This window comes from Corapipo altera, unplaced genomic scaffold, assembly GCF_003945725.1.
Source record: "Corapipo altera isolate COAL_440 unplaced genomic scaffold, ASM394572v1 75, whole genome shotgun sequence".
NCBI lineage: Eukaryota > Metazoa > Chordata > Aves > Passeriformes > Pipridae > Corapipo > Corapipo altera.
In genome coordinates, this window is record NW_020884887.1 from 7,337,296 (window position 1) to 7,357,754 (window position 20,459).

At 45.5% G+C, this 20,459-nt stretch overlaps 2 protein-coding genes across 12 annotated transcripts in view; one reads left to right on the forward strand and one right to left on the reverse strand.

The window, feature by feature from the left end:
- DRD1 (dopamine receptor D1) overlaps positions 1–10,702 on the reverse strand; it is a 16,233-nt gene extending 5,531 nt beyond the window's left edge. Inside the window, exons 1-3 of one of the 5 annotated variants that reach the window (XM_027643486.1) lie at positions 10,608–10,702; positions 5,297–10,497; positions 2,505–2,685 (exon numbers count right to left, since the gene is read on the reverse strand). The gene's annotated coding sequence lies outside the window, so the exon portion shown is untranslated. The other 4 variants (XM_027643481.1, XM_027643485.1, XM_027643484.1 and 1 more) reach the window with 4 other exon arrangements.
- SFXN1 (sideroflexin 1) overlaps positions 10,696–20,459 on the forward strand; it is a 25,740-nt gene continuing 15,976 nt past the window's right edge. Inside the window, exons 1-4 of one of the 7 annotated variants that reach the window (XM_027643490.1) lie at positions 10,696–10,765; positions 11,603–11,711; positions 13,028–13,106; positions 18,015–18,091. The gene's annotated coding sequence lies outside the window, so the exon portion shown is untranslated. Of the gene's footprint in view, positions 10,766–10,868; positions 10,891–11,602; positions 11,712–12,279; positions 12,357–13,027; positions 13,107–17,100; positions 17,215–18,014; positions 18,092–20,459 lie in introns of those variants that run through there. The other 6 variants (XM_027643487.1, XM_027643488.1, XM_027643492.1 and 3 more) reach the window with 6 other exon arrangements.

The following is a 20,459-nucleotide window of genomic DNA, read 5'->3' on the forward strand; positions in this document are numbered from 1 at the left end:
CCGGGGCCGCGCTCCCTGCGCGCCGCCCCCCGCCTGGCGCAGCCCCGCGGCTCCCGGCGCAGCCGCGGCCGCCGGGCTCCCTCTCCTGGGCGGCCGAGGGGTGGGCACGGACGGGGGCCGGCAGCCAGCCCCGCCGGGGCAGCGGCGGCACCGAGGGGACGGGACGAGACGCGCCCGCCCCGCGCCCCCCTCCGCGTCCTCCCCGCGTTCCCCCGTCGTTATCCTGCGGGCATCGTTGTCCTGCGGGCAGGCAGGGAGGGAGCGGGGAAAATCCACAGCCCAGGTTCCTGGGGCGTGTGGGTTCTGAGGAGCCGCATCCCCACTGACTCGTGCGGGTTCAGGCGAGGGCAAAAAGAGGGGACAAACACTGCGGAGTCGCCGGAGCCCCAAACGGGCACCCCCGAGGTGAACCCAGCGGCAATGGGACCTGCCGCTCTCTTCAAAACCATTTTTCTCCTTTGCAAAAATCCTTCCCGTTCAGTAGTAAGCACCAAAACCAGAGCGGTTATTCTTCGAATCCCTTCGTTTTCCACAAGGGTTTTTTCTTGCTTACCTTGGCTGCAACAGGCAGTGAAAGATGAACATGCTGATTTGCAGCCTTTGCATAGGAATCTTACCCCCCAACAATCAGAAAATAAATATAAAAGACATCACAGAGAGGTTAAGAAACCTCCTAGAAGAACAAATACTCTAACCTGTCAACATAAATTTCATGAGGCTCAGCACCAGTGAAGTTGCTTTTGTGCCAACTGGCATTTTTCATAATGCCAGTTAAAGCAGACACAGTGCTAAGCTAACCTTGACTAGTTAACTGAAACACTTATTTTCCTTTCTCCTTCTCTTTCTTTTTTTATAAATTTTAACTGCTTCTCAGCAAGTTCTCAGTCGTGTCCCCCCCCCCCCCCCCCCCCCCCCTCCTGCTTATTCTCCTGTCCTTTAATCATCATTCATCCTCAGAGGAGGGTGAAAATAGACAAGAAAATGAATCCTGTGCTGTTCGGTAATAGAGATCTCTAATGAAAGTCACTGTGAGTTTTCTCTTTCTATTTTCAAGATTTTTTTGCTTTTGTCTCCTTCTTGAGGCACCACAGGTGAGGCTTACTGCATAATATGTATATTCTGAAAAGGTAGCACACTCTTTTTTTTCCACAGAAACCCTGGGCTGAGGGGAACATTGCTGGGGGGAACCCGAAAGTCACTAAGCACATTTGATTTTACTTGCAACAAATTCCAGAGGCTCTCCTAAAATGACTCTCTGGATTAATCCAGGAGAAATCACAACTCCCGAGCACACAAAAAGCAGAATTTTCAAAGCATACTGCAGAGAAACACTGAGGTACACATTGCAGAGGAGAGACCAGTTTGCTCTCAAGCATCTGCTTATCAGCTCCATTCAGTGAACTCTTTAGTTCTTTTTTACCAGGGAGTGGTCTCTCCTCGGGAAGAGGCTGAATTCAGCACTGGAGGAATGTAATGCTGCTCAGACGAGTGAGGGTTTCAAAGTTTCATTTGACATTAATTTAACTTCCTACCCACTAAAGCCTGTAAGACTCTCACAGGCCCTATTTTTTTGGCAATTCAAGTATCAGTTTCAGAAGCCAGAGCCTGTTTCCTGTGTCTTCTTTAAGTTTGTGTGACCAGTTCAGGGATGAACAAGAAGTCTGGATCAGCCCTGACTGCACTAGTGCAGCAAAGCCCCTTCAGCAGCTACAGGGGTTTCAAACACCAGCAGTTCATACAGGGCACCCTGCTGTACTCATTTGTCATTTCAGCTAATTTATAAGCTTTTAAAACTTTCAAGACTTAATAGTCATACCCAGGTGAGGAACAAAAGTGAAATCCATTAAACCCCTATTATTATTTAAGTAAATTTAGTGGTGGCATTAGGAAGCTGATTGACATGACTCTGGGAACCAGTTACACGAGTGTTAGGTGAATTTTCCTTTTGCTGCTCTCTGACCAACCTGCCCTCAGCCAATACAAGAAGGATCAGCTCTCATCCAGGTCTGGACTTGCCTAAAACTGCCAGCAACAAGCTGTTGGTGCAGGTGTTTCCTGGAGATTCAGAAACAAGCACAGAGCTTTTTTAATTCTCCCTGGGTACCAACATAAAACAGCTGCTTAATTTTATGTCATGCTTTTCAATCACTTCTGACTGATGCTGGAATCAAAGCATGCCCACCAAAAGAAAGCTTTTGTGTCTCTATTCCCACCCTGTGAGGCAGCTGCTCCTGCCAGGGGACTTTGTTTGGAGAAGGTCCTACTTGGTCCATATGAAGATTTAAAAATATAATTTATAAATACTGAGTAGCACCTTGATCCAAATGACCTTCATCCAAACAGTAATTAGCTACTGGAAGACCAAGTCAGAGTTCCACAAAGCCCATAGCAGAGATTCAGAGTTAAAACATGCTTTAACCTAAAAAATAGTGCACACACTGGAGCTGGAGAAAGGCAACTGAATTTACAAAATATATCAGTACATGGATACAAACTGTACTTACATCATTCTCAGGGTGCTTTTTTTTGTCTGCATGCATGGGATTTATTAAACGTAAAATCAGCTGTGGCATGTTATCAGAAATAATGTCTAAAAGAGCTGTCAGGTTTGTAAATAGCTGGTTGTACTAATAAGCCAAGATAACTTCAGCCTCAATGTAACATTCTCAGGAAAATCAGGGGTTCCTGGAAATGAAAAGAAATATATGAACTCTTTTAAAGATCACTGAAGCACGTTGTTTAAATTGATATTATCATGTTGGCCATTCTACAGGGAAAACTAGAGTAGTGAATAAAAAAGCACAGAGCAAAGAATGGCAGAAGTAAAAACTATTATTAACATCTCCAAGGATCTCAAGATAAGTCTTGAATGATAAAGGTCCATCAGCAGGGAGAAAGGATCATTGAGAAAAATGATTTCTAGTCCCCAGACACTGACAAAGAGAGGCCTAAATATTCAGTATTGAGTGTGGGCACTTTTTTTTGACTGTAAATTATAGGCATGTCCCTCCGTGTCTGGGGGATTCAGTAGGGTTGATCTCAAAAAGCACATTAGTGCCCTTTTGATGTTGACTTGTGAACTATTTCCGATGGCAACCAGTGCACGAAGCATCCCCAGGTATCAATCAGGTCACTGGTGTGAGGAAATCTGAACACTAACAGGGAAAAGGAAAATGAAAAAAGCCCAGACAGAAACACCATGTATGAAAGTCTGAATTTAAATGACTCATTTGAGGCAGCCAATTCAAGCAGTGGCAAAGCTGGACACAGAGGGTAATGCAGGAGGGTATGAATGGGAAGGATTTGCTGTGCAGTGCTACTGCTTCCTGGGATCTGGAGCTCATGCACTGGCTGCAGGATGCTCAGGAGGCAGGACCAGGCAGTGCTGCTCCCCTGGCATCTCCCCTCCCAGGACACTCTTGGAGCTCAGCCCTGATCCCAGCCAGGAGAGCCCAACTCCATCCCTGGGCCACAGAGTTTGGAGACTGCAGAAAGGATTTCTGCTCTGTGGGAATCCAGCAGCAGCCTTTCAAAAAGCAGCCTCGTGTCACGCACAAGCTTTAGGAGTGGTGGAAAACCACTCCTAAACTCCTTGTTTGTAAAGGGGAAGGAGCTGTGTTCACCTGCCATCCCCTTCCTGCTCAGAGCCCCTTCAGGCTCTGGTCTCCTTTCCCTCCCTCACCACTGATCTCTCTCTACACCTGCAAATCCAGAGCAGAGCTGGGGCGTTTCAGCTGTAACCCCCCAGACTGTACAACAAAATGGCTCTTTTTGGAGAGATGAGGAAGACAGGAAAGAAAGAGAAGTACCAAACCTGCAGCCAGGGATCCAAGCAGAAGCTGTCACCTGAACAGTCCCCAGCCCCAGGAGCTGTGGGTAATTTCAGCTCGGTGCAATGCTGCCAATAACTGTGTTATTTAATCGGCAGAGCTTATGCAGTGACTTTTTATGGGGTTTTTCCAGTCCCACCCACTCACTCCCACAGGACCAGAGAAAGAAAAGTTTCCCACAAGAAACACTTGGAGTGACCTTCCTCTTGCAGCTCGACCTGCTCCATCAATGCAAAGGCCATTACTGGATCTTAAATCACCCTGGAAATTGCTCGAGCAGGGAAACCTAAAATTTCCCCCCTTCTCTTTCTGGGATTTCCATTTGCCAGAGATACGGGGTAGGAGAGGAATTACTGCCCTGCCAACACTTCCCTCCAGAGTGGGTAGAGAGCCAAACTGCAGAGGATGATGAGAATAAATTATAGCTGAGAGGAGAGGAGAGCTCTAAGGAAAGAAAAATGCTTCCTCTGACTGCCTCATCCCTGCGGCACAGCAAAACAGTGCCAGGAAATCCACAGCAAACTAACAAGACCCTTTCTTCAAAACCTAATCTACATCAACAAATACAAAATATCTCAAAATTTCTGATCATTTCACTGACAAATGTAGACACTGGATGTACTGCTGAATTTTGTATTCTAAGCCATGTATATAAAAACCCTACAGGGCTGATTGCTGAGGACCTACTATATGAAATGGCTCATAATCGAGTAAATCAACACAAAAATACAGACTGAGCCATTCCTTTCCAATTTAGGCTTTATTTGCATATGCTTTTTTTTTTTTTAATAGTGTATAGCTTTCATTTTTTCTTTCACTCCACACTGGACAGACATTTTAGGCCCTCAGAAAAAAAATTGAATATATGAATAAAAGAAAGTCACGGGAAAAAATGACAGCAATTTTCATGTTAAAGATGGCTTTGACATATTAATTAGTATCTCAGAAATGAAATAAAGCCAGTGATACAGAATGATTCATTAGAATGATATTAATCTGAGGAACAATTAATTCTGAGGGGATGGATAAAAAGAATACAAATAGATATATTAGCTGCAAAACTCTTCAGCAATGACTGTGACAGTGATTTCTAGCAGCAGTGGATGAGACTGTGGATAATACAATTTTCTCAGCAGATGGTTTGGTAGGTGGCACTCTCTCCTAAGCTGGTGTTACAGATTTACTCCTGAGCTGCCTGCCAGCATCAAATAGATCCTAACCCATATTCCAGCCCAGCCCCTGACTGTTGGATGGAAAACTGTTTAATAGAAGATTTGTGTGGTTTTCTGATGCAGGACGTGTGATGATGAAGAGTGTCCTTGGTACCTACAACAAGTGAGCAACAGTTTGCCCTAGAGCTGATTGTTAAATTCACATTATTACACATCCAGCATGGTCAGACTTCACAGCTTTGCCACTGGCAGGCTACAAATCCTTGAATTAAACATAATTAAACTAATACATACCAAAAAAAGAGAAGCATCACTTCTTGCTCATAGTGAAGACTGACAGCAGCATTTCAGACCTTCACTGCAGGGAGCCACAGGAGCCCAGCCAGGGCTCTCTGCATGGGGAGCAGCCCCAGGGTGCCCAAGGAGCACAGCAGGTCCAGCTGTGGTAGAGAGGGTCAACCAGCAGTCCAGCAATGACCAGACCACTCCAAATGTCCCACTCCTGAAGCTCTGTCTCAGGCAGCATTTTCCCATCTGCAGCTCCCCAGACAACCCTGCTGTGGTTGCAATGTCACAGTTCCACCTTCAGGTTCTGGGATTAAACTGTTCTCCAAGGCAAGATGCTGGTTGTCAAAGTCAAGTCACACAGTCTGGGTTGATGGCAGTCAGAAACATTCCACCAAGTTCAGTGAAACACTGGGACAAGAATCCAAACAAGAATCCATCCTGAGGTCTAAACTCTGGGCTGCTCCAATCCTCATAACAAACTTCCATTCAAACTTTTGAAAAACCCACTGATCCAGCTGGATTACCCCAAACTACGGTAAAATCCTAAATCCACTTTCACCCTAGCTCATCTGGTTATGTTATCCTGTTCCAGCCTCCGTGCCTGTCCCACCACATCAGGCAGGACTGTTTCATCCTACAACATGGGTAACATCTCCCTCTGCATCCCGCCTCGATGCCCTTGGCTTTTCCCTGCCCTGTGTTGCAAAGAGCCGTTGCTGACACAGCCTCTAACAGACAGTACTTTCCCAGGCTGGAAATGTTCCCTGAGTTTCACCATCCATTTGTCAACATTTGTCCCAAGGTCAGGGGCCTTCCAAGCCAGCCAGTTCTCCCTGCTCCCTTCCTGCAAAGCTCAGCTCCCCAGGGCTGGGCTTTGCAGGTCAGGGCTCAGCTTCACCAACACAGGCATCCAGTGTCTCTTCCTCAGTCCATCAAACCAGTCCCCTCCATTTAGGAGACACTAAAATCAGGGATGTCTTCTAGATACAAGTTCTATTTCAGGAAAGGCTATAGGATCTGTTCCTATCTACTTTCTAGTTTTACTTTTCCCCCTGCTCTTCACAGTGATTTTCTCCTGTGATTTTCTCAGCATTTTGTTCTAAGAATTTCCCCTGTGTCTTTAGGAACTATGGACAGCTCAGCCAGGATTTTTCCATTGTTTTCTTGCATCTTTCCATACTCAGTGCCAGCACAGTCATTAGCAGAAAAATCCAGCACAGTGCACAGGGAGTTCCACCAACCAGGGGAACCTCAGGGGAGCCAAGAGAGCCACCAGAGCCTGCGACTGATGGGACCCAACTGGGACCAGGAGCAATGGCCTCAAATTGCTCCGGGAGAGGTTTAGATCAGATATCAGAAAAAATTTCTTCACCCAAAGGGTTGTCAAGTCCTGGAACAGGCTGCCCAGGGCAGTGGTGGAGTCACCGTCCCTGGAGGGATTTAAAAGACACACAGATGTGGATCTTGGGGATGTGGAGGAGTGCTGAGGGAACAGTTGGACTTGATGATCACAGAGGTCTTTTCCAACCTAAATGATTCTATGATTCTATCTTCTTAGGAATTTCACATGCCTTTGTAGGATTTTCCTAGTGATCTCTGGGAATATACCCTCCAGCTTTTAAGGAGTTTCCACCCAGCTTTCAGGAAATTTCATGTTGCCTTCTAGGAAAACTCCCCACTGCTTTCCAAGTGTTTCTTTCCCCTTACCAGGAACTTAGATTTTCTTTCTAGGAATTTCCACATGCTTTCAAGAAATCCCTAATGACCTTCTAGAAATTTATCTGATGCTTTTTAGTAATCGTGTTCTATTTGTAAGAATTCCTTTCTGCTTCCAGAATTTCCCTTCTGCTCTTTAGAAATTTGCAGCAGCTTTCTAAGAACTGTGCATTTCTTTCTAGGATTCCTTCATTGCTTTATAGCAATTCCTCCTTACTTCATAAGAAATTCCCTCTAGCTTTCTGGGAATTTGTAGCCAATTTTCTCAGAATTCATATTTTGTTTTCCTGGAGTCCTCCCACAGCTTTCTAGGAATTCAGTTTTGCTTTCTAAGAATTTCCCATGGTTTTTCCAGACGTTGCCTGTAGTTCTGTAGGACTTACGTGTGGTTTTCTAGACATTTTCCATACCTTTATAGGAATTTCATGCTGCTATGAATCTCTCACCACTCTCTAGGCACTCCTATCACCTTTCAGGTATATCTATCGTGCCGTGACACAGTGTCAAGTGCTCTTCCAAGCTGTTTGTGCTGCTGCATGTGGTGACATGCTGTGTGCTATTCCAAGTTGTCCTGTGGTGTCTTGTTTTGTCATATGTTGTGCTGCCATGCCTTGTTCTCACCTGTTTGCTCGTGTTGCTGCAAGCGATGTCTTGTGTGTCTTCTGCTTCTGCATCCTAAGTTCCACCCCATGTGCCTGCAGGAATAAACATTTGAGAGTTCCTATTTTTAACTGCTGTTTTATAAAGCCATTAGAAAAACTCAGGAGCAGAAAGTATAAGGATTCAGCAATATCTGGTCTCTAGATGACGACGAAAAAAAATTGTCAAGTCTGGTTGGAGCAGTTGTAAGATCCTGTGGCTGTTCCATGTGCCCTATGGGATAGTCCTGCACCTCCTCTTGCCCCCACAGGTGCATATTGACATCCCAGATGCCTCAGCCTAGTCAAGGGTCTTGCTGCCAACAGCAGCTGGCACAGACGCACAGATGCTTCAGGGCACAGACGATCCCACAAGAGGGATTTATAAAATAGCCACATCATAGAGGAAATGGCTTCCTAATCCCCTTGAAAGGCTGGTTTATCCCTTTAAACATAGTTTTATGTCCCTTCTAAATGCAGATTGGCTTTTCATCTTCATTTTCTTCCATTCTTATCCAATATAACTATGCATCTAGAGAAACAGGAAAATTGAGTGTGCATCAGTTTAGCTTGGCACAGTATAGCATGAGTAACCTAGAGCTGAGTTCAAATATTGCAGATGGAGCCAAAACATTTAAGTGATTTTGTAAGTAACACTCTCTCAGCTTATATAAGAGTTTTATTACAATTTATATTGCCAAAAAGTGTAGTGTTACTTGTCCGTTTGATCAAATTTCCCAAGATAATAGTTTACTCCTTATCTGCTGAGAATGAAAAAAACGGGTGATGGTTTTGATATACTGGCACAGCCTCACAGGCATCTCTAGCTCATTTACAGAAATAATCCTTGAACTCTCCCAGACTGTACTGACGTCCTTTCCAATCTGGGCTTTGGATTTTCTACATAAAATTAATGTACATTACGTCAGGAGACCACAGGAAATGCTGTATATACATAGTTCACCTTGCCCAGCATTCTGCTCCTGATGGCAAAACCCAGCACAAAGCCTTCACAGGCACTTCCCATCAAGTGCTAATGAACAGTTCCCAGAAATGTTGCTGGTTTCTTCTGGCAAACCCCTGATAACGCCCAGCTTGGTGCCAAGGCCAGTTTCTGATACCATATTCCAGAGCCAGCAGCTGAATACATCCCAGTTCCTTGCACTGTACCTTCAGGAATGCCACCACATCATTCCCCACCTGCTCTACAACCACTTTTGTCATGGAACAGATAAGTCTTGACATCTCCCACACTTGTTTTCACTCTCTGACTGCACTGTTTATCATCCAGGGTTTGGAATTCCTGGTCCTGCAGTGCCACTTACTGGACATTTATGTTCATAAAATCAATGTGCAGCAGCTCTTCATTTTCTCCATTGATTCCCAGAGCCAATTTGAAATGGAGAAAACCAAAAAACACTAATGACCATTTAGGAATACAGGAGAGCTTGAGAAAAGCAAATACAGTAAAACTCATTTCTTAGATGAGGCAGTAATTATAGAGGAATAGAAATCCTCCTTTTCTGGTCACTGTAGAGAAGAATTTGCCCTGTAATAGTCTGGGAATTCTTCCAGGTGGAAACATGCGGATGATTAAATTCCTCCCTAGTTCAATAAATACACCTGGGGATTTGCAGGAATCTTATTAATATATTCCTTGGGAAATAAGGCAACTGAAAGGAATGCTTCAAAAGGAGCTGGGGTAGGGCTTATTTGATTAATCCAGTCATACTCTCTAGGCACATGTTTTCTGTATGTACCATTAGTACTTGGCTGTAATTTAACAAGGAAGACACTACACTCTGCATGAACCTGTAAGAAAACACACACGTGTGTTCACCCATGAGGTACTGACTGATCACATGAGACTGGCTGTGTAGGAGTCTTTTGGGGGGGGCAGGACTTTTGAAGAACAAGTCCACAATATTCAGATCAATGTGCTCAAAACCACATTCTGGCATCTGTCCCTCCTGATTCTCCAAGGTAGAGAGCTGGCTGGAGACCAAGGGAGCCCCTTCAGCCCACCCACCCGACCTTCTGCTCATGGAAGGCATCAGTCAGATCAGTACACCAGGCCTCAGTGTAGAACAGAAACAGGATCAGGCCAAAACCCCCATGTGAATCTGGGAGCTGGCACATCCTCTTAGATTCTGCATTTTTTAATACAGCCAAAAATATTATACTGTGAAAATTATTGCAGATGAAAAAACACATGTAGTCAGAGGTCAGATATTTTTTGTGACTCCTCAAATTCACCCATTTGCCTGGCAGTTTGTAGCTCATGAGCAATTGGTGGTGGTTGCTCAGAGCCATCTGAAAACTTTTCAGGATTCCTGGCAAAATATCAGATTTGTTTCTCAGCAATGGGAGAAAATACTCATCTAGTGAAAGAGAAGTTACATAGCTGTTCAAAACCATCTGCACTGAGTATAGAGCAAATTATTAACTAGAGGAATTAATGCAGCTTTGCATGTACAAACTCAGAGAAAGAATTTAGGTATTCATACATCTACATTAGAAAGTCTGCAAGCAGAATTTCAATTGTAAAATGCAGAAACGACCCAGGTGTGCTTTTAAAGCAGATTAACAAGTTAGTATCTTTGGCATATAAGAAAATCATTAGAGGCAGAACACATCAGTCCTCAGAATGCAAACCATATACCACAACACCAGTTATACCCACAGACAACTAATTTATTTCTGTGCACGACATCCAGCTGTTTCCATTTTCTGAAGAAGGTATCTTTCCTGCTCAGTCATTGCAATGTTTTTAGCAACAAGTGTTATGGACGGATACCATCAAAGATATATTCAGTGTTGGATCTGTCAGTGGTCGTGGAGACTGGGATGTGCCTGACAAGATTAAAAAGAATTACAGACACTAGCAGGGAAGTACAAAAATTGTGCACAAATTTTGTCGTGCAAGAAAAATGCAGTGCAAGGGTATCAGTGCTAGTTTTTACTCTTTCATGATGGACTCTCATGGGTCGGATTGGCATGGTCTGAGCCATGCTGAGCTGGGTGGGGACCTGTCAGGTTGGTACTGGTCGGTACTGGTCGGTACTGGTCAGTACTGGTCGAGTCAGGTCCTGTTGAGTCAGTACTGATCGGGTCGGTACTGGTAGGTCCTGGTCAGGTGGGCACTGGTTGGGTCGGGTCAGTACTGATCGGGTCTGGTCGGCACCCAAAGGAGCAGTGTCATCCCGCAAAGGGCACTCCTCACGCCCGTGGCAGCTGCAGGACAAGGTGCCCACCCCCATGATCCTGCCCGGGCTGACCCCCTGCCCTCCCCATGGCTGTGGCCGTGCCCCTGCCAATCCTAGAGGTGCCTGATCGCATCCCTGTGCTCACACTGTGCCCCTGCCAGCCCCAGGGACAGTGTCACCTGTCATGACATGTTGAGTTACAGACCGTGGGCATGAGGCAGGAGGTTGCACAGTACAGATGTGGACTTCAGGAAGTGAAAGAGGAAAACAGAAGGGTTGAAATTCCTGAGTGTTTCTACTGTCACAGCAGCCCAGCCACCCCTGGGAGTAACAGAAAGAAGGAAAGTTACAGTGGCGAGGCCACCATTTGTCCCAGTGCCGATTTCCTCTTCCACAGCTGCATCCAGAACATCAGTACTGGGTACCAGCAGCTTTGAATTGCTTAAATAGAGATGAAGACACATCCTGCCCTGAAAAACATGGACAAAATAACAGAACCACAATGTGCAGATTAGAGTGTTGCTGCTTTGAGCCTGGGAACAGGCTGAGTCCAAGAGAAAAGCAACAGTGATGCTTTTATAGGAGCACTGCTGCCTTCCCAGTGCCTACGTCAGACACCAGGGTTATGGGTTGTGAACCCAGCTGAGGAAGGGATGTACTGCTTGAGTGTGAGCAAGCCCAGCAAGGGAGTGACAGTGACACGTGGATACTCCTTATGTGGCTGGTAACGCAATTTTTATCTCCTCCTTTAGGGGAGAGTGACGTGATAAGGCCTCTTGTACTTGAGCAACCTTCAAAGCAGCCTCCTGAGCTGTTGGTGCTGTCCTCGCACAAAGCAGTTTATTGTCATCTCATCGCCAGGTTTGGGGTCTTTAGTGTGGCTTGGGTTTCTAATAATAAACCTGTAACAACAATCCAAATCCAGTGCAGCCTGGAAGAGACCGAGGTCAGACCTCATCGGGGTCTGCAGCTTCCTCACGAGGGGCAGCAGAGGGGCAGCTGTGACCAGGGACAGGACCTGAGGGAACAGCCGGAGCTGTGCCAGGGGAAGTTTAGGCTGGATGTTAGGAAAAGGTTCTTCTCCCAGAGGGTGGTTGGGCTCCCCAGGGAAGCCTGATACAGCTCAAGGAGCATTTGGACAACACCCTCAGGCACATGGTGGGATTGTTTGGGGTGTCCTGTGCAGGGTTAGGAGTGGGACTCTGATGATCCCTGTCGGTCCCTTCCAGCTTAGGAGATTCTATGGAATAATTAATGTAATTAACTGTGAGAGAACCGTGAGACTCTCCGGTCAGCTCCGGTGCCCCAGGGGAGCTGGCGGTCGTGCAGAGGGCGAGGCTGCCCTGGGCGCTGCCCGCACGCCGCGGCCCTGCCGGGCCCTGCCCCGCCGGGGCGGAGCGAGGCGGAGCCGGGCGGCCCCGCCACCTCCCCCAGGCCCTCGCCCGCGCCGCCGAGCGAGGCTCTTCCGGGCAGCGGGGCCAGGGCGGCGCGGGGCCGGCGGCCGCGGTGAGTACCGGGGCCGGGGATGGGCCGCGGGCGGAGGAGCCACTGCCGATGTCACCCCCACTGCTGTACCGCCGGCTGGGCGGGGACACAGCCCCCCGTGTCGCCTCAGCCCTCTGCACAGCACACCAGCCCCGCGTGTCGCCCCATCCCCTCCACAGGGGACCAGCCCCATCGGTCTCCTCTGTCACCCCGGCAGAGGCCCTGATCTGTTTGTCACTCCTGTCCCCTCCACAGGGGTCCAGCCCCATGTGTCATTTTGTTCACTCTGTGGGGGTCTCTGCTCTGTACCCCTTCCCCTCCACAGGCACCCAGCCCTATCTGCCACCTCAGTTCCCTCCATAGGGGACGAGCCCCCCATGCCACCCCCTGGTCCCTCTGCAAGGGCCCAGCCCCATCTGTCACCTCTGCTACCTCTGCAGAGGCCCTGATCTATTTGTCACCCCGTCCCCTCCACTGGGTCCGGCCCCATGTGTTATCCCATCCCTTCCGCAGGGTCCCAGCTCCATGTGTCACCCTGTCCTTATGGAGGCAGGGCTGGGCACTGGCAGTGCCACACAGCACTGTGGGGCTGCCTCCTCCCTGCACACATCTCAGCTCCCTGCTTCCCCACCTGCTCCCAAAATCTCCCCCTGACCACTCGCTGTCCCCTGAGCATGGGCTCTGTGTCACAGGGATTGCGTGGCAGCTGCACAGATCCCAGGCCTGCAGGATCGTCCTTTCCAGGGGAGGAATACACCAAATAACTTCAAGGTCAGATACCTGATAGCCAGAGATAGGGATTTTAATTATGAGTATTAATATTTTTATTTTTCTTAATTATAAACAATTTATTTTTATTATAATGGGAAGGGGGGGGTGAAGACTGGCTTTGTATCACTGCACAATTAAAAAATCACCCATATGGATCCTGTTAGAAAAAGATACATGAAATAGTGAAAAAGTACAGAAGAGGGCCATGAACATGCCTGGGTAGAGCCAAACCTCCTGCAGTTTACCGGTGGGGGTGTTAGAAACTAAGGAGCAGAAACAAGCTTGCAGCGATCAGAACTGAAATAAGAGCTTGCACTAACCCTGTTTAACAAAGAAGGTTTATTTTTCTGAATGTGGAGATGGACACGTGTCGTGTCTCTGTGATCTACCTCATGTTTGATGGGGATGGGAAAAGAAGTGGCAGATTGAAAGCCGACACTGCTGAGTTGGCTGCAGGAGCCTCTAACATCTGGAGGTGGCTTTAGTGCAGAATGACGAAATCTCTGGTCCAGTTACACACCAAAGATGGCTCCTGTTTTGAGGAGAGAGCCCCAGCAGCAGGCTCGATCCGTTTCACCCAGGCTGCTGCTTTTGTTGCTAGGCTACAAGTGGGATGTACATTTATAAGCAAAAGAAGAAAAAAAAAAAAAACAAGTATCTTGTAGTGTTGCCATGATTTGCCTTCTCCAGCATTTCAGTTAGGATTGCAATAGGAAAAATCATAGTGCAGACAAAGATGTTTTTTTTTCCTCTGGTGATTTAAGTAGGTTTTTGATGGTAGAAGCTGCTTTGGGGAATGAAAACTTGGCAAGTGGCTTTGTTAACATTTGGTGTAAGAACATTGCATCATACTTCTCCCAGTCATCAGCTGTGCTGCTTATTTCGAACTGTGGCAGCAAACTATTGCAAATAGAGGAATACCAAATACCATTGCTTACCAACCCTGGTAAGTCTGATATGTGCTCTTTAGCCACCACACAAAAATGCTTTTTTTCCCTAGAAGTTCTTCTCATTTGAACTAATTAACTGCCCTGACTGACATCCCTGGAGAAGGCCTCGTCTTCGTTTCTTTGCCAGAGCAATTAAACTCTGGGTAGTAGCTGGGTTTGCCTTTCCGCTGTTGCTTTGCCAATGTGTTGTAGTTTTAAAGTAGAACAAATCACCTTTTACTAATGGGAGGGTGGTTAATCTCCTGTCTTTTCTCCTAAGCCAACACAGCAGCCATTTGGGTGGCCATTGAGGAAAACTGGGCATTGGAAAAGAAAAATCTGAGTTTGTTCAGACAAAGGAGCCCCCAAAAAGAACATTGTGTTATTTGAGGAATAAAGAGGCCTAACAAGACCTCTGAGTATTTCTCTATAAAAGCAGCATGCAAAAGCAGGGAAATGTTTCCAAAGAACTCAACTGTGCAAAAACAAACAACAATTTGGTGCAAGGGACACTTTGCTAATAAACATGTTGGAGGAAGAAGAGCTGTTCTTCTCCCCATTTTATAGCAGCAAGTACTTTTCTCAACCTCAGGGGTTTCCAGCCTACATCTCATTTTGCAGAGCAGAGCACGGATAGCTGGACATCAGGCTGTTAAGGCACTGCTTTGAAAAATAGAGATTTAGGGACCTAAGTGTGTCAAATCTATTTTTTCTCTCTCCCAATGAGTCTGCACATAAAATGTCAGCAGCATCTGAATCTAACTTTTGAACTATTGCTATAATAAAGAATCCTAAAGAGTTCTGTTAAGAAAGAGGTAATGCTGTTACCTTCTATTTTTACTGGATTTTCAGGGAAAAGCCTGACTCTCATTTTTTTAAAAAGGAATTCTTAGTTACCTCTAGGAGATTTTGTGAATGATAATCTGATCTGAGCACCTTTGCATCACCTGAACTTAGGGATCTGAGTCCTGGTAAAGGTCACCACACAAGTTATACCTTTCTTTCACTATTTGTGTTGGCTCACTTGCCCTCCTGTGTGCAGGCTGGTTAGAATTCTCTTTTAAGCCGGAATACCCAGCACATTCCATGTTTTGTAACTGAGAATTGCAGGTTATAGTTTGGGAGTTTGTGAGATGTCACAATATGCATTATCACAATTATATCTGCACTACTTGTGGATGTAGAATTCTCTTCAGACTTCTCTCTGGGTTCACAGTTACATCACCATGAAATTTCTTTTTCTGTCACCCTACTCCCAATTTTAGCTTAGATACTGGAAAGAACTGACAAAGTTTCTTACTTATGGAGTGCATTTTTTTCAAGGCTGGGGTTAAAATACAAGGTGTCAGTGACACAAGAAAATATAAATGTTTCCAAGCAGGGTAGCAAAGCTGCTTTTCATCATTTACGTGCTGCTGCGTGAATTCAAGTTGCCCAGAATTTCCAAGACCATGTGCCCATCTGGATTTTTCAGTCATGCAATACAGTTTATAGATGGTATAAAAAAAATGATCAAATGTCTGAGTTGTTCAAAATTGTGTGGTATGTTACTGTCTGAAATATATTAAATAGTAATTGCTACTCTCCTAGCTGTTGCTTTGATTTGAAAAGTGGTTGCGTGACCTTCAATGGGATGTTTAAAACGTGAACTTTGAAAAGGAACTGCAGAGAGTTGAACTCCTGACAACTCCTGAATCTGCATTTTGTATAATTGGTGCAACTGCTGTTGTTAACCTTTAAACAAGGTTTAAAGTTTTCTGCTGTTGCTGGTTTTGTGGCAAATCTAAACGTAGCCTTTGTACCAAAACTGTTCATCAGACTTTGTGCTGGTTTTGTATGTAATTATTATATTAGTAGAGGCCACTCTCCCTTATTCTTAAGCCCTTTTCCCCCCTCCAGTTAATATTACTATTAACCATTAGACCACAAACTGGCAGATGATTCTGTCTGATCAGAGAGGGCAAGAAATTTGAGTATTCTTGGTACTGGGGCTTCCAGCTCAGTTCATTGTCACTTTCTGATTGAAAGTACAAGATGAAAAAGATAGTAAAAGCATTAATGATTTAAAATAAAGATTTCTGTATAAGAAGCTGAGAGTTTCTGTTCAGATAAACGAAGACCTTAGTCATCAGTGAGTTCTAATGTGCTTTTTATTAAGTTTTTATTTTCTGATTACCAGAGCTGGGAGAGCATTGGGCGAAGGTGAGGAGGCAGCAGGGAGATCTGGAGAGAGAGCAGTAGAGAAATTTGCTGTAAAGCACTTGGGAAGTGCAGTTTTGCACAGTGGTGTCCTCTCTGGGATCTACCACCTGTATCCTCACATCTCATTGCCTCTGGTCTGCAGAAACCATGTGCTGAGAAGGTGCCAAGCTTGGCTAGTTCTTTCACTTGACAGTCACAGAATCACAGGATGGTTTGGGTTGGAAGGGACCTTAAAGATCATCTCATCCCACCTCCCGCCATGGGCAGGGACACCTTCCACCAGACCAGGTTGCTCCAAGCCCTGTCCAACCTGGTCTTGAACACTTCCAGGGATGGGGCAGCCACAGCTTCTCTGGGCAACCCAATATCCAATATCCAATCTAACTTTTACTCTGTTGGTTTGAAGCCATTCCTCCTTGTCCTGTCACTCCAGGCCCTTGTAAATAGTCTCTCTCTACCTTTCTTGTAGGCTCCTTTCAGGTACTGGAAGGCCACAATTCGGACATCCCTAAGCATCTCTTCTCCAGGCTGAACAATCCCAATTCTCCCAAGCCTTTCCTCGTAGGAGGAAAACACAGTCATGTGTTTATGGAAAAATTTATGAACTCACAATCAGTTACGATTCTGAAAACACGCCTTGGTACACAGGAAAAGGTGCAGTGTGAAATAGGGGTAATAAACCCTCTGTGTCAGTGCTGGGGACACACACGGTGCCAAAAACCACTCCTGGTCATGGGAATGCCGTGCCCAGCATTGTTAACTCGCTGGAGTGCAGCGGGGAGCGGTTTTGCCCGGGACAGCTGATGCTCACCCAGACAATCCTGCAGCACGAGGGAGGATTTAGCTGCCGTTCTCCATGGGCAGTTTGGATACAGCCGCCCTGGTTTAGTGATGTGACTGTGCCAGAGAGCACAGTCCTTTCTTTATTGCTCATTTAATTTACTGGTGGGGACCGTCACCAGCTGCAAGGTTTGCAGGTACCAGAGCTTCTATTAAATACCTTTCTAATTGATCTTTTCTTTAAAATAGTGAAAATATGTCTAATTTCCTTCCTTACTGCATGTTTTCCATGATAGATGTTCATTGTTTGACTGTGTTACAACGCTGTCTTTTATCCTTTCCATTGCTGCTGATCCTTCTCTGGGAACACGACCTCAAAGTGATATTTCACTATGGGTTATTACAGTAACTGATGTGTTTGTAAAATTCACATTGTTTCCCAAATCCTCTGTTAATGGCATTGTTTCTGGAGGAGAGTTGTTTTGGTATCAGCTTGGGCAATTTTGCTGTGCCTTTCCACCCTAACATTTCAGGTGCTGTTGATTCAAATGTTTGTCCTCTTTCAGGGTGGTCTCCCCTCTGTTGGTACTTACTGAATAGCAGCAGGTGGGAACAATAAATTCAGGTGTTTATACATAAGCTCCTTAATTAATTAATTAATAATGGTTAGGTAGCTATTGAGGTTTGCCTTCCTTAGTTGATTGTAACAAAGCAAACAGTTTTATCTCTGTTGTAGAGGAATTGTGATTTTGCTTTCCAGTTCCTTTTCAAACTTTCTATTTATCTCAGGGTTCGGATGGATTTATTTAAATTTGATTTAACCAAAAAGTCCTTTATTTTTTCTTTACACAATTAAATTATGGATAACGAGAACTTAAATCTTGGGCATACTTAATACAGATGGAAAATTATGTCACTGAAGGTAGTGAAGGAGTTACACCCTTGACAAAGCATTGTAGTCAAAATAATAATTAAATCTTAAGTTGTTTTATTACAGTGCCTTTGTTATTATTTGAATGACCTATGCAAAAAGCAGCACCCCTCTGAAAGTGTATCTGAAAATTAAGGTGACAGGTAGGTAAAATAGTGTTGCAGCAACTTATATTGAGGGTGTTGTACCTATTTCTCAGAGTTTTACAGTCTCACTGTTTAAATAAAAAAAAATTTAAAAAAACCATACAGTTCATAATGATGACTGTGTGGCTTTTAGATAATATATAGATGAAACCATTTCTGTGCACCGTCACCATTTTTACTTTATAGTTGGACATTTTGTTTTACAGGAGGATCCCTTTGAAGTACACCAGCATTTTATTAGCTTATGTTTTTGCTTTACGAGATTTATTTCCCTTTTCAGCATTTACTAATTGGGTCTCATAGGTCATGAGTAGCATCATACAGTCTCTTTTAAACAAGAGGTGGGGCTTTTATTCTAAAAACATTTTACTGGAAAATTGTAACAGGCCTATGACTCAGAGTCCCAAGACGGGCAAGCACAGCCACCCTTTTCACTTCACTGCAAGTTTTATGTGGTTCCAAATGATATTATTCCAGTATCTGAGTTCTTTTACACTCCCTTGTACATGTGACACCAGCTCCTTCTCTGTGGGCATTGGTGGTCTGCCTGGTTCACTTTAAAGTTCTTTAGTGCAGCAATGTTCCTGCTTACCTACTAAAAGGGCAAATCAGTTATATCAGCCACATCACTAGAAAAGAAAATGGGTTTGGGCACTTAAATAGCTTTCACCTAAAATTTTAACCCCCTTTTACATGAGATCTAACCTTTTTCAGGGTAGACAGCTGTCCTGCCGACACAACCTATGGAGGATTGGAGGCTATATACTGTCCTTTATCTTTATTAAGATTGGTAATAGTAAAGTCAGCATTTTCTGTTGCCACTTTTCTAAACACACACAATGAGTTCAAGCATGAACTTTAGTTATAGCACATATATTAATGGATGTTGTCCATTTTCCTGGTAGGTTCCTTTTTGCTGCTGCAGCACTAACACTTCTTAGGTAGATTTACAAGGAGAAAGAAAGACCAAAGCATGTGCTGACATGCTCCTGCTAGCTTAGTCTGGGTAACAGCAACCAGAAAGGCATGGAAATAGGAATTTTACCTTGTGCTGGCAACCAGAGTGGTTGTGTATTGTCTTTGAGTTGCTTTTATTTTGCTGGAGTGTGTTATGGCCACCCTGGTTACTTTCTTACCCCTACTGCTTAGATCTTGCTCTCTCTTCTGCCATCAGACCTGCAGATACACAAGGGCTGAGAGTTTTTCCAGTTTACAGTAAGTTAGACCTCTCTTGCACCTCACTCTCTTGACTCCGGCACGTCAAAATGTTTAAATTAGCTTTGCTCTATGATCCTTGTTCGTTGTTTTCCCTGCAGATTTAAGGCTAGGCCTCAAGATTTGTAAGCCTTACTCCTCCTGCATCTGCAGATCTTGAACTTGAGCACAGCGGTCACCCAGGGTGGTCACTGGTTAGTCTGTGGGAGGATCGTGGGAGTGCAGACCTTCCATGCTCCCTGACCTTCTACTGTGCCTCTTCAACATCCTAACCCAGCAGACTGAGCTGACCTTGCTCTGCTTTCACACAATCACAGGATGGGTCAGGTTGGAAGGGACCACAGTGGGTCATCTGATCCCACTTCCCTGCTCAAGCAGGATCATCCCAGAGCACATGGCACAGGATTGCATCCAGACAGCTCTGGAGTATCTCCAGTGGGGGAGACTCCACACCTTCTCTGGGCAATCTGTTCCAGTGCTTGGTCACTGCACAGTAAAGAAGCTCTTCCTCATGTTCAGGTGGAACTTCTGGGCATCAGTTCCTGCCCGTTCCTCTTGTCCCATTGCTGGGCACCCCCAAACAGAGCCTGGTCCATCCTCTGGCCCCTCCCTGCAGATGCTGACAGACATTGATGGGGTCCCCTCTCAGTGTCTCCCCTCGAGGCTGAGCACCCCCAGCTCCCTCAGCCTTTCCTTGTAAGAAGATGATCCAGTCCCTTAATCATCTTTGTAGCTTCCACTGGAGCTCCATGTCTCTGTTGTCCTAAGGAGCCCAGAACTAGACACAGTACTCCAGATGTGGCCTCACCAGTGCTGAGCAGAGGAGCAGGATTCCCTCCCTGACCTGCTGGCAATGCTCTTCCTAATGCACCTCAGGATCCCATTGGCCCTCTTGCTCTCCAGGACCCCAAGTTCTCCACAGAACTACTCTGCAGCAGGTCAGACCCAGACTACACAGGTGCAGGTGCTTTTTTTTTGGCTGAATTAGTTTCCTGCCAAGGTACTAAGTTTCTATCAGCACACCTGAGTCAAAGAGCATCAGAGCAGACATGGAGTAGGTTGAGTGGGGAGGGGATAAAAACAGGGTGTGAAAGTGTTGTATTCTGTGTTCTGTAGATCCACCTTGAACCGTCTGCAGTGAAGGAAGATC